This window comes from Chionomys nivalis, chromosome 17 (genome assembly GCF_950005125.1).
Source record: "Chionomys nivalis chromosome 17, mChiNiv1.1, whole genome shotgun sequence".
Lineage (NCBI taxonomy): Eukaryota > Metazoa > Chordata > Mammalia > Rodentia > Cricetidae > Chionomys > Chionomys nivalis.
Genome location: NC_080102.1, coordinates 3,286,109 through 3,294,947, shown reverse-complemented (window position 1 = coordinate 3,294,947; position 8,839 = coordinate 3,286,109).

Genomic DNA, 8,839 nt, shown 5'->3' with positions numbered 1-8,839 from the left:
CAGAGATCATTTCCCAGGGATTGCCCTGTGAGTCACATTTGCGGCACTTGACACCGTGTGGTCACCCTGCTACCCTGAACTCCTGGGCTCCCTATTCTCTGACACGCTTCTCACTGAACCACCCTTTCTCGTCTCCTTAGCTCCTTCGCTAGTTCCTCTTCCTGTGCTCATCCCTTAAATGCCAGCTTCTCCAGAACTTCTTCCCTCTTGTGTCTCACATGGGGCAAGCCTGTGGATGTCATTGCTTGGACTACCACAGTGTTTCCCAAGCATCAGCTCCAGCCTCAGCATCCTTCAGACGGCATCAGCTCTCTGACCACGGGATTACACAGGTTCCTCCCTCCCCTCCCCATTCCTTTCTTTGGACACAACACTGTGTAGATCAAGCTGGCCTCACACACGCCATCCTCCTGACTCTGCCTCCCAGATGTTGGTGTTGGGATCTAAGGCAACATCACAGCTGGAAGGACCTGATCATTTCTGTCGGGCTGCTTTTTCCTTAACCAGGACCCGCTGAGCCCAGAGTCCAGCTCATCCCCCCTTCTCTATCCTCTATTTTTCCAGCTTTCACAGCCATTTATACACGTGCCTGGAAAGCCGGCACTTGTCCACTTCTCTCTCCCCTCGCCGTGAGATCAGAACCGTCATCGACAGGCTGTTTTCTTCTCAGTACTGAGGACTAAGTCTAGGAGTCACAGCGGCCGTCAGGAAATTTGTCACTGGGTTATAATCCCAGCCCTCATTTCACTGGTTATTTCAAGGTGGTCTTAGTCCTGTGCTGCCCGGGACTTTCCTGCCTCAGCAGGTTGGGCTCAGAGTTTAATCCTCAAGTGCACCCCTTCCTCTAGTGTGTGCCCCTCTTTCCTCATCCCTGCCCTAGTACAGTCGTGAAAGAGGCTGTTATTCTGCCAATGGTCATTTGCCTCTTTCTTTCTTCCTTCCTTCCTTCCTTCCTTCCTTCCTTCCTTCCTTCCTTTCTTTCTTTCTTTCTTTCTTTCTAGAACCCCACATTTTAGCTGCAGTCAACGCCTCTCAAAGGAAGACTACATTTCCCAAGGCTCCTCACTGCTAGGTAATAAGCCTCCTGACCCCTCAGCTGCAAAACTAGGTTGCCACCAAAGTGAAGCATCCAACTTCACTTGTTTGAAAGAAGTGGCCTGCACTCTTCATGCTCCTTGCCGCCTTGCCACAGGCTGGTCTCACGTTTTCACCTAACAAATGAGGACGAAATCCTTAGTAGGTGTTTCCCAAACATAAATGTCACCAGAGAGCTGTCGGGAGCAGTGAGACCCCAGATCCTGAATTTCTTGTAAACAACTTGTTTTCCCTTGATCTGAGTGCCTACAGCTGCTCTGAGCACGAGACCTTCAGGAGTTCCTGATGGCAGGAGAGTGGTTTCTGGTGGGTTTGGCTGGGGCGTGGCTATCTCTATATAATCTGCCCCTGAACACAATAAAGGGGGCATTCTTGGGGAATTCAAGGATGACCCGTGTCGCTGTCTCTCTGTCTGTGTGTGTCTGTGTATTTTAACCTCCAGCCCCCTTGCCCGAAGCTCGGTAACTGGGTGCCAGCGCACAGAGCGCAGACACGGGGGCGCGGTGCAAGGCAGAGACCCCTGGAGGATTTAAGTATGGATGGAGCCTAATGGGGTGGTGCATCCTGGTGATCTCAGGGGGGGGGCATGAGTGGAGCAGCCTGAGGTGCCTGCTGAAACCCAGTCTCAGAACTGCCAAAGCAAAACCTCAGCAACAGAATTCAACGAAACACAAATTGGTGGCTGGGCCCCAGCCGCAGATCCTGATTGGGTATCTGATAGGTGGGATGTGAAAATGACATTTGCGGTACATTTCCGGATGGTCTTGATGCTGCTGACATAGTGACTTCTGACTAAGGACAATGGAGAAGCAAGTCAATGGGACCTGAGGTCCACAGGGTGATATCCCTTCTGGGCTATTGGCCACTCACTTTTAGACCGTTATGAGAAAGGGTGGACCCTGCTTGGGTCTTTCCTTGAGTCTCTGACAAGTTTTATATCCAAATGAAGCTTCACAATTCATCTTAAACCCTCCTTCCAAACCCTGAGCTTTCAACCATCCTGTCTCCTGGCACAGCTCACCCAGCACGTCCTGCTGGAGGACTGAGGCATCGAGAGGAAGAGGAAGCATTCAGAATGGCAAACCGCGGAGTCTCCGTGATCTACTATGCCTTGGGACACAGGCCTTTCCAAACTCAGTGAGAAAGCTTTCCCTCAGAGGACAACATGCTCCCCTTGTCAGGGGGTAAGAAGATCTCAGTCCAATGGGTTTGTGGCAGGATTTCCATCCGTCAATGAGGAGATGGAGAGATAAGTGTTGGGCACAGTGTGCCTCCCAGAGCCTCCTTGAAGGTGGGACTCAGGCCTAGTTATGAGGGGAACAGTTAGTACACAGACAGAACTAACTCCCTCACTGGCAGAGAGCCACGTCACCCAAAGTCACGCCCTGCTGTGACAGCTGGCATCTGTGACAGTTCTGACTAATGTCAGACTAAGTCAGCCCTAATTCCTGGGAGGGAGTCTGGGATTTGCTTAAACTCATTCTTCATTCCTCTTCCATCACAGGTATTAATTCCTCTCTTTTCTCCTCCTCCCTTCCCCTGCCTTCTCTTCTTCTTTATCCCCTCCTCCTCCTTCTTCTTAATAACGCATCACACTGCAGTCCAGGCCAACTTGAACTCACTCTGTAGCCCAGTCTGAGATAGAACTCAAAACCTCTGCCTCCTGAGTGCTGGGATTAAAGGCGTGAACTTTCATGCTGGCTCACAGGTGTTGATTTTAAGAAGCATGTTGCACTCCAAAGCCTGTGTCAGGGTCCAGTTTGAGAGAACCCAGCCTGGGACGCATTCTGATAGAGACAAGGAATTGACCGAATCTGTGAATGATCACAGCTCCATGGCAGGCCACGGTCATCTCTCGGGGAAACTCAAGCTCCTTCGCATGGCATTCAAGGCCTTTTATACTTTGATTCTAACTTTCTGTCCCCCCTTATTGTCCCTAGTAGTCAGGGTCTGTGCTGCACAGCCACGCCAAGCATTGACTCTGAAGGGCATACCAAGCCCATCCTCTTCCCTCTGTGTGGTCCTCCACGTACAGCTCAGGCATCACCTCTGCTGTGATGCGTCCCAGAAAGACCTGGGTATGAAAGAGAAGCACAGAGGGATGAATGGAGCCTGGGAACTTGTCAGGCCTGAGTTCAAATCCCAATTCCATGGCACGTAGGGAACTGTGTAGCTTCACCTCCTGCCTTTACTGAGACCGTGATGACCGCCTCGGTGGGTTAAATAAAACCTGCAGCTCACCTAGACCAGCGTTTCTCTTTTTTCAAGTTAAAAAATTATTTTTACTTTCATTGATTCTTTGTGGACTTCACGCCATACATTCTGATTCCACGCATCTCCCTGTCCCCTGCATCCTCCCTCTGCCCTTGTAACCTCCGCCCCAATCAAAACCAAGTTTAAAAGAAAAACCAAAACAAGACAACAAAAGCAAACCAACAAAAGAAAGAAAAAGAAGGAGAAGAAGAATCTTATCATGGAAGCTGTAGTGTGGCCCTTTGAGACACACAGAGTTCACCCTTAGTCCACATATCTTTACTTGCAAATGTTCATTGCCACAGTGGTCTGGCTGGAGGTCTCTGGTTCTGCTGCAGCACCGGGAACGATAATGGGCTCTCACTGAGCTCCTCGCGGATGTCCTGCGTCCTGGAGATCCTGCTGCTCTGGATCTGTAGGTTCGTCCCCTTCACCTGCTCTAACAGGTCATAGATGGGGTGGATGTTGGAGTGGGCCAGCAACTCACAGCCCCGGCTCTGGACCTGGTTCGGCTGGCCAGCTCGCTAGCTTTCCTTCATCCTCAGTACTCAGATGAGCTCTCCAGCACTGCAGGGCTAGCTCACCCAATTCAGTCTACAGGAAGGAGCAGGTCCAGTGCTCCTGGGCTCAGGCCCTCAGATTCGGGTCCCCCTCACTCATATCGCCAGAGCCAGCTCTGTTGTTTGCCCAGGCAAGGTGCAGGGCCCTCTCTCCTGATTGCTGTAGGGGGCATAAGAGGGGAGGGGAGGGAAAGAGGGAGTTAGTGTTTCTTAAAATATAGCATGAATAGAGATGCCCTGATCATCCTGCTGAAGCACGGAGTCTAAATCAGCAGACCTGGAGTGGGACCTTTGCAGTCCTAACAGGTTCCCAGGTGGTATGGCTGCTGGAAATCCATGGCCCATGCACCAGGGCCTTAGCCCAAGGTAAGCCCTCAGTGACATTTCCATCTAACCACTGTCCTTCCTCCTTCCTCTTGGCACCGACCCATGCATACAATGCCCATTACTTCATGCTTCAGCGAGTTGCTGTGTTGGTGTCTCCCACTAGACCATATTGAGTACAGAAAGCACATTATCTCCCTTTCAGTGTTCCTGGGGCCCAGGAGAGGGCCCGGCATACGCGTGGGGATTAATAAATGTTTGTGGAACTAACTAAGCTTTATAAAATGCAAATAGAAACATCAACTCTGCCTGTGTAGACGAGTTGTGGGGATGGATAAATGTGATCATTAGCGAGGGAACGCAGAAGTATGTATCATCTGGTGCGGGTATGGCCGATTTTTATCTCTCAGCTCTCCCCTCTGCAGTGGCTCCGATTCATGCAGCAGAAGCGTGTTTACTTGTGGCTGTGGCCCAGGCTCTGGTGATTATAAAACAAAGCACCCACCACCCAAAACCCAGATTCATCTATTGTTTAAAAATAAACCACACCCTGTCCAGGGTAACGAGTGTGACACTCGCCTCCAATAGAAAGCAGAGGGATGACCCCAGTGGGAAGGTGTGCCTTCTTATCACTCAATCAATCAATCGTCAGTCACAAGCGGGCACAGGCACCCCTTTCCAGGTGGCACTGGCTTTGCAAATGACCTTTTCTTATCTACCTCCCCACAAATCCGAAAGGAGAATCACCTTGTCATCTCCTGCCCATTTGAAGGATTTGACATTCAGACATCCCAGAGATGTGAAGAGGGAAAGAAATATCACAAACTGTAGAGTACAGCAAACCGGAACGCTTTTCTCACCCAGCTTGATAGCTGGCATGCTTTCAAGATTTGTGTACTGTAATCTTAGACACATGGGGACTTGTGACCTGCTTGCTGAGGATGTGAAACACTTGTTATCTGTGGATACACACACACACACACACACACACGTATATACATATATGTACGTATATTTGAGAGAGTCTCTCTGTTATGTAGCTCCGCTGTCCTGGATTTCACATAGACCAGGCTCGCCTCAAACTCCCAGAGATCTGCTGATCTCTAACTGAATGAAACACCTTTTAAAGAAAATTAAAAAGTTCTTACTTTATTGCCTGGGCTGCCTTTGAACTGCTGAGCTCAAGTTACCCTCATGCCTCTGCCTTCCAAGTAGCCAGGATTACAGGTGCACATCTCTGTACCCGGCACTGCAAAGAACTTTTTACCAAAGACTGGTGTGGATTAAGATAACCAAAGAAGGAGGAGTAAAGGAAATTGAGTTCCCTAGTGACTAGTAATTGTCCTCACCCAAAATCAAGAGTCAGGTAGGAGAATCAGGGATTAGGTTAAAAACTGGAGCCGTGGAGGAGCCCAGGAGCTGATAGTAAAAATGCCTGTCTCGGAAGCATGAGGACCCAATTTAAATCCCCAGGACCTTGTTTGGTTTTTTACTTGTTTGTTGAGTTAGTTGGTTGGTTAGCTATTTGTTTGGTTGGTTGTTTGGTTGTTTGGTTGGTTGGCTGGTTTTTTGTTTGGGTGGTTGGTTGGTTTTTTGGTTGGTTGGTTGGTTTTTGGTTGGATGGTTGGTTGATTAGTTGGTTGATTGGTTTTTCATTTGTTAGTTTGTTTGGTTAGTTGGTTAATTAGTTAGTTGGTTGGTTTTTTTGTTTGTCTGATTGGTTGGTTGGGTCTTTTGCTGATTTAATTTTTTGTTGTTGTTGTTTTTGTTTTTTGTTTTATTTTAAGACAGGATTTCTCTGTACAATCTTGGCTGTCCTGGAACTTGCCCTGTAAATCAGAGAGAATGCAGAGATGTTTGTTGTGAAAACCTAAAGAAGAGACGTGCAAGTGGACCTGTCACACTTTCCCAGCTGGGACAGAACTTCCAGCACGGGCTCCAGACTACAGACCAAGAGCACAGAGTGAAGTACTAACTAGTCTCTGCTTTTGAGATCCTGGGAGCTTCCAGACCAAAGACCAGCCTTACTTCAAAAAATTGATACACATCATTCAAACCTGGGAGAAAAGGGAATCTTGGGTGTCTCCTCTACCTAGCAGTTAGGGAACCTTACTATATATATTTGTATAGATAGATAGATAGATAGATAGATAGATAGATAGATAGATAGATAAATAGATAGAGATAGATAGACAGATGATAGATAGATATCTCCAGGTTAAATTTGGTCTGTTGCTGTGAAGTAATGCTCTTGTACTCTGTAAAGATTTTTTTTTTAAAAAAAAATGCTGATTGACCAGTAGCCAGGCAGGAAGTATAGGTGGAGCAACCAGTGTAAGAGAATTCTGGGAAGAGGAAAGGCAGAGATGCAGTCGTCACCCAGAAGCAGAGGAAGCAAGATGAGAATGCCTCACTGAGAAAAGTACCAAGCCATGTGGCTAAACATAGACAAGAATTATGGGTTAAGTTGTAACAACTAGTTAATAATAAGCCTGAGCTAATAGGCCAAACAGTTTATAATTAATAATAATATATAATATAATTAATAATAGAGGCAATCTGTGGGGCCCTGGAATCAGCATGATCTCCTATGACCCCTCCCTCTGAGTGCTTATTTGGGGCTACATCTCTGCAGGACCAGGTGGGACAGAAACTTCTGTCTACAGTCAGTCTTCCAGAAAGCCAGTGGCCACTGAACAAGGATAAACCTGGGGCCTCAGGGGGGAATGGGGAATCCCAAGCACCCAGAAAAGCTGTCCCCACACCCTAGAAACTACAGTGACCAGGCAGTGTATAAAGACGCCAGAGTAGGGTATCATCTTTGCTCTCTATCCAAAACTGGAGGGGAGGGGTCATAGGAGATCATGCTGATTCCAGGGGCCCCACAGATTGTATTTGACATCACCAAGAGCTGACTGTGTTTCTGGGCAGCCCTTGAGTTGTTCCTCCTCTGGGTGAAGGATCTTCACTGAAAGACAGGACTGGGTCTTCATTCACTAGTGGGTGGAGGAAAGACAGGGAGAAAATAGGAGGTGTCTTGTGAAAGTGGGATGACGTTGAGCAAGGACCCCTCGAAACTCGTGTATGACCCCCAGGGCCTTCCTGCCAACCTTAAGGCTACGGACAAGGGAAAGGTGGCTCACAGCAATGGCTGCCTCCACCCCAGCACGTCAGGTGAAAAAGATGATCCAGGTGAACTGTCTTTATCTCTCCACTGCCATCCTCTTCTTGGGACACTGGTGGTGCCACCACCCCGAGGCCACCATCATCTGGCTCGCCTAGTACTCATTTCCTTCTTCAGAAGCGTCTGGGTTTGGAGCCCTTTGTGAGGCTCCGGAAGTGCTCCCAGGTACCTGTTGATCTTATTTCCCCCAGGGAGCTGTCCCCTCGGGGCCGTCCTTTGCCCAGGCCTTAAGATTCCCCCTGGGATTTTGCCCTGGACTGCTGTCACTGGCTGACTTGTCTGGGAGTCTGACGTCTCTGACTTTACTAACACTACGAGGATGACTTAGACAACCTCATGTCTGCACTGGCCTTCCCCAGAGACTGCATCCAACTGAAGGCTAAGTATTTCTCCCTGGAAGCCTCAGACACATAGAAGCTGACATTTTCAAACTTTAGTCTCATCGTTTTCTCTTAAGCACTCGCCTCCAGGTCACACAAATAGGACCTAGGAGACTCAGCTGTCTAGCCCACTGCGAGTTCCTAGCACTACCACCCCCAAGACACCCAAACCAGACCTATGGTGTCACCTACCATGTCCCTATTTTCCTTGAGTCCCCCGGCGTAACAGTTCAGAACCTACAGCCTCTTAACTGCTGCCGGACTGGCTCCTTAAACCATGCTTTGCCCTCAAGCTGGAGGGATAGATCCGAGTTTTCCCCCTTATCCTCCTGCTTCAGAGACGTAGACTCTCTCCTGCAACTCCTGGCTCCTCCATCATCCTCTGCCCTCCGGCTGCTCTTTCTCTTTCCTACCCCTCTCTCTGATGCTTCTTCCTGCTCTGGACTGTGCTGGGAAGACCCCGCCCACCTCTTACTCATCCTCAAAGATATAATTTGGATGTTATCATCTCCAAGAATCCTCTGAACCCCCAGGGTGAGTTGTGGTTACCGGTCTTCCAGCCCTGTGATTACGTGTCACAGGAAATGACCGGAGAGATGAGCAATCCGTCTCCGGAGATGTTCCTGTGATGGGTATTATCAGTCCATGGACTGGCACTCAACCTGGCAGGTGCCATACCCGGATTTCATTAGCCTATCAAATAGATCAGTTTCTTAGTGACAGACTCAGGTTGAGTAATTTATAGAAAAAAGTACAGGAAGTCAGCATGTGCACAGATCAATTTCAATAAAAGCTAGAACTTGACCGAGGCTGTCATCCTGGGAAGATGGGCTGCCAGAGCACTCTGTCCCTGCGAATGGACTGACTCACGAGGTGATTGAAAACCAGAGTGGAGGATGTGAGCCACATGACACAGCCAGCGAGATCAGGATTAAAAGTTGGATGCCTCTGTCTCAGGGTCAGGAAAAAAGCCTTCTTTCTGATGGAATCACGACTTCGTGAGAAGACTTTGTCCATACCCCTCTTCTTGGAGGGAAGCCTAG